The sequence below is a fragment of the Nematolebias whitei genome, chromosome 14 (genome assembly GCF_014905685.2).
Source record: "Nematolebias whitei isolate Nwh7 chromosome 14, NemWhi1, whole genome shotgun sequence".
In the NCBI taxonomy this organism is placed as follows: Eukaryota; Metazoa; Chordata; class Actinopteri; order Cyprinodontiformes; family Rivulidae; genus Nematolebias; species Nematolebias whitei.
Genome location: NC_056511.1, coordinates 25,434,769 through 25,440,458, shown reverse-complemented (window position 1 = coordinate 25,440,458; position 5,690 = coordinate 25,434,769).

Sequence of the window (5,690 nt, the reverse complement as noted above, 5' to 3'; positions counted from 1 at the left end):
CTCTTGAGTGCCGGGGGCCGGATCAGATACAAATGTGTCCAGGTGGGCGCTGAAGTTGGGTCTGTGAAACTGACCAGATGGGAAGGTTCAAATAAGTTGTCAGTCGAACACTACTGACACAACAACAAAGAACTTTTCAGCCAAGTAACGTGACTTTTCAAAGATCTAACAGTCCAAGAGCAAACTGAACTAACTGTCCAGTAAGGGGGTCCTGGAGTTTGCACACAGTGAAGAACAAAGTCAAGTCTTGCTGTATGCTGAGATATGAACTGCTGCACAAAGCTGAACTGGTCTCCAGACAGACGGTGCTGAGTCTGAAAGGCTGAAAGAAGAACTGGAGGTCACTCTGTCCAGGGTCACTAACATCAATTGCAGCCTGATGGAGGTGTCGGCCCCACATTTGGTCTGTTAAGGTCATTTAGGCACTTTGGGGGTTGTGATCAGAAACTGCAGTTGGCTTAGATAATGAACACACATAGTCTCACTTTAAGACAGGTGCCATAACATGACACAAGAGTGCTGCAGTGGGGGTGCTGGACTGATTGCACCTGTTCCATTTGCTCTGTGATGAAAATTGTTTTATTACATCAGAATCTATAATGATGCTCCTCACTCCTTAGCAATATATATATTTTATTTTACTTTTCATTTTTACAAGTTGATCACAGGAGAAACCTGTGCTTAAGACTTGAATTAGATTGAGTTGGGTGATGTTTTCTAAATTAAGGATAAATAATGGTCTTTGCCTTGAACGAGTCTATTTAGTAGGTCTGCTTTGCTACAACAGAGGACATTTATTTAATGGTTAATACTTTGGGAAAGCTTATATAAGACTTTGGGTTAATGTTACAACTACACCTTATTATTTTATATTTCTGAAACCAATACTCAGTGTGTTAATTATAGCCAGTAGGACTTAGGATGTTGAAACAGTTCACTGTTTCAAAAGGGGGAGGTTGAAGGATGTTCTTAGCAGGAAACAGTTCATACAATGTGTAAAAAAAAAAAAAGAAAAAAAAAAAAAAAAAAGATAAATATAAAATAACTTCATAGGGTTTATATTTAAGAGGACAATAAAGGCCAATCCAAAGCCTAAGCCAATCAAAACTTATGCGTTTAAAGGATAAGTTGGGATAACCACATTGACATTTGAAAAGTGGAAGAAATCAAAAGCCTAAAATCGATTTTGCTCTTGTTTATGTTTAACAAAAGTGTTTTCTCTTGTTTACAGAGTCCAGGAACTTCACTGGTCAAAAAAGGGGGACGCCCCTAATAACGACCTAAATAGGTAGCAGGATCAGAAACAGAATCCTGAAGTGGAGGTGATCAAAGGTCAATTAGAAAAAGTGGTGGTTCTGTATTTTTAAATACACTTGACTTGACTTGACTGGACTTGACTTAAAATAGGGTAATTCAGATATTAAAAGGTGTCATGAACAAAGTATTTTAATCACATGTTTACTGCTGAGCGACAGGCTCAGCAGATATGATTCTTTCCTTGTTTCCTTTCAGGAACAGGTCCCTGGAGGGAAGAGTTATATATCAGTTGTTTAAAGCTTTTAAGTTGCACTTTGATGTTTTCTGCGCATGCGTAAAATGAAGTTCCTCCCACAGGCTTGAGGAGGGAGCCAGTATAGGAAATAATTTATTATGATGTATTGTGTATTGTTATTGTGTTATTATGTTTAACTTTGCTTATTTTAGGTAGATACACTGAATGCAAATGTTTTAGATGGTGGAGAAGGGAAAACTGGAGTAAGCAGCAGGTGCACGAGAAAACAGGGTCTGCCCAAGGACTCTGTCTTGCCCACAGCTGAGTGGGTGTTGCTGAGGGTAGTTAAAAGGAAGTGGCAGGAGCCCAGGTGGACAGGTCCATTTCAGGTGGCAGAGAGAACCTCTCATGCAGTCCGGTTGAGAGGAAAAGGAGAAACGTGGTATCATTGGAGCCAGTGTGCGCCTGCCTCAGAGCCAGGAAGAGCGAGGGAGCTGGCAGAAACCATCTAAAGTCGTAAAACTGGACATTCATGTCTTGTAGACCGAAGCAGCCTGGTAAAGTTGCGTGCGGGCCCTGAAGGACTTTGTTTGAGTGGGGTCACTGGGTGCTGGAAAATCCACATTTAGTACAGACACCTAGATACGACAAAAACACGACATCTTAGAGTCTCACACTTCATGAAGAACACTCAGAGAATTAGGTGGAGTCAATATCTCTGAGCACCCCAGGGGAATACCCCTGCGTACGTGTGGCACATTTCAAATGTACTAACATTTTATTGACATACAATTTTTAATATATTTTTTTTAATCTTTTTAATCTTTTTTCAACATTTTTATTGATATTTACATTAGTACTGTTTTTGAAACATTTTTGATAACAATTTTATTGAAATTTGCTCTTGAATAACTATAATTTGAACTTTCTCTTTGTGCGTTCAAAGGAGACAACTACCTTGCTGCTGAAGAGAGAATTGAAGTCTTGTGAGGCCAGAATAGATATTATGAGCTTTCGTTCATATTATTAGTCTACATTTACATTTATAGGCTCACTTGACATTTGATATTACATTGTATTTAGATTTTAAATTTTAAAATTCTTCATTTTTAAATAATTTTTACTAGTACACATCTTATTTTTATATTTTTAATACACAATTTTATCCAATTAGTATATTTTTGCGTATTTTTGTTACAGCTTTTGTTTTGTATTTTAAGTAAAAAGGGTTGTGTAAGAGAAGAGGTTGACAAACATGTGGTGGCCAGATAGAAAGGTCATTCTGGAAGTTGGATAGTTACTGTGAGTATGGTGAATTTGATCTTTCTCCTAGAATATGCTTGTGTACAGTCTGACCTTCCTGGAAGGTCAGACTGTACTATTGATAGGCATAAGAGGAAGTTTGGGGTTTTGAATGCATGTTAATCTTGACCAGGATGCAGAAAAATGACAATTGTATTACTCTTGGTGAAGTGTTTCCATTGGCTGCTAATAATACCAAAGCAGGTCCTCTTCAAGCAGTTAAGTGACATGATTATTTCTGTTTCAATTTTATCTCCTTTAATGTTAAGTTGAATGATGGGGTTGACTTTATGATTTTATTTCTCTGTGTGGACCTAAGGTATTTAGGTCCAAAGAGGGAATTGTTGTGAAATAAAATATATTTGTGTGCTTAATTCTTTAGTTTTATGTATTGGTGAAACTTATTTACTATTCAACAAAGTCTGTGTAAGGCTGAAGAGGACAGGCATTTTCTGTCATCAGTTCCTTTGTTTAAACTCAGCAGAAAACAGCACGATAGGGGGAGGTGAACAGAACTTTCTTGTTGATGTTACAAGAGGTCTCACCCTCTGATTGGTTTAGAAAGCTGCGTTGCTATGGATACGAGGTTTTACGGCCGGCCAGGACTAATGGATACATTCCAGATTATAAGTTATATGACAGCTTGACCTCATATACAAACATGAAGAGTTTTCCTTAAAGCCTGTTGAGGCAGGGATGATGTTCTGATCAATGTTTAGTCTAATTGTTAGATTAAAATAACTAATACTTTGCAATCTAATGTTAGTTTAATATTTCTGATGTATTAGTATGAAAATTAGAGGTTGCAAGGAGTAGTTAGTGTATTTTGAGGAATAGGACAGATTGAACTTTCTTTGTTCTGATTATCTGAAACTGTTCAATAGGATGCTGCAGTCAAGAGTTATTTAGTGAGTTTTATTGTCTGCATTAAACATGGTTTAACACTCTGGTGAAGTTTGCTTCAGTTTTCATATATATAAAGTAAGTATCTAGGATGAACATTTTTAATTAGATAAAAGTTGTGATTATATAGTTGAAGAAAGACATGCACATTTAATAAAAGCGACATTGATATGTTTCATAGGAAAATATGAAACTCCAACAACACTTAGAAGAGAAACTGTGAAAGTTAGACAAAGGAACATTTTGGGGGAGGTTGTAAGTTCTGTGTTGCTCCAAACGGGGCAGAACCACAGCCAGGTTATAAAAGCATGGAGCATCTCCCCCCTCGGGAGAGAAACAGAACCGCCCAGGGCAGAATCAGAACCATGCAGCACGAGCTGAACAACTGTGCAGGTCGTATTGGTCAGAATGAATGCGAATTCATTCAATCCATTTACTTCATCACTTTTATTTTATTTTTGCAATAATTACTAACCAAAATTGTATTCCTAAAAATGTATCTTGTGACTATTATCTATTAAATATACGTGTGAACTTGAAATAGCGACTCTGTCCTATTTTTAGTGTAACTTAGTTTTTCCTTCCTCGATCCTGTACAACAAGCCATAACAACGAACTCGGGCGGAGCGAAGACGCAGATCAACAGTATATATATTTATGGAAACTTACTGCAAAGCCATGAATATTTTAAGTTCTTTATACATATGTATTTTGTTGCTGTGTGTTATCATGTTCTTTGCAGGTGAACAGACAGTGGCCGGGTGTTTTGCCGTGTGCTCTCTTTGTGTATATTTTTTATATTTTGGAGTCTTACTTTGTCTTTTCTTTCTTTCTATCCTATTAAAAAAAAAAACTACACTAGATAATCACTAGAATAAAAAAAAATAAAATAAAAAAAGAAAGTAATCCCCGAGGATAAAAGTTTTGTTGGTAACAGATCTAGCATTGACCAAACACATCCGGATACTGTCCAAAGTGGAGCTAGCAGCCATGGAGTTAGCGCGCGCTAATGGCCGCCGTTTTTCAATAACAGCCCCTCCAGGGCGGTCCAAGCTGCGCAACAGCTGACAGCTCCCACTGGTTATGTGGTCCGGGCACACAGGAGAGGAAGATGCAGCGCGCAGAGCTTTCAGCTTCACTAGCACGTTTTCCCCGACGTCTGAAGTGATATCTCCGGGCAGGCAGGTGAGGAGCGCAGCGAAGGTAAGCTGGCACGTCCGCCAACAGGAGGGGTCCAGAGGTACGCTGATAATGGTCCAAATAAGCGACTTCAGTGCCAGAAAAATGAAGATTCAAAAGTTGTTGTCTGTCATACACCAGCAGAGAGATGATGTCACAGATGTGAAATGCAAAAAACAAAAATAATCCGAACACCATCAGCAGAGGTGGATTGCAAACCATGTACATGGGCGCCATCTTGCCTGATGAGCTTTCTTGATCAGGCTGGTGGTGTTGTTACTCCAACTGAGGTTGTCATTCATGTGTACACCCAAGTACTTGTAGCTGGTGTAGTAATGTTGGGTCAGCTTTGCTGTGGACATACTACAAATTAATTATTCTTAAAGCTAGTTCAAGCAGAAAGAATATTAATTGTTTAATTAACAACGGATTCTTTCTTTTTCGAGTTAAATTTCTTCCATGTGACCAAGATAACTTGAGAGTGAAGTTTTAATTAGTGACATGAGATGCCATTTTATCTTTGATTCATCAGAATAAATGTGGTCATTTGTTTAACAGAATCAAAATTTAACATCAAACATGTACACTCGATTTGCTGATCTGTTTGTGATTAATAAACTTAGCAAGATTTACTAAACAAGACAAAAGAAGATTACTGATGGAGAATAATTAATCTCTGAAGGCACCTAGCTTGATTTACTGGCAAATAGAAGTTTAAAGAGAAGGAGAATAGAAGTTTAAAGAGGAGAATTTAGATGGATGAAGGAAAATGTGTTGACCCGGAATGGCACCCTTCTTTCGACCCCAGCTCAGC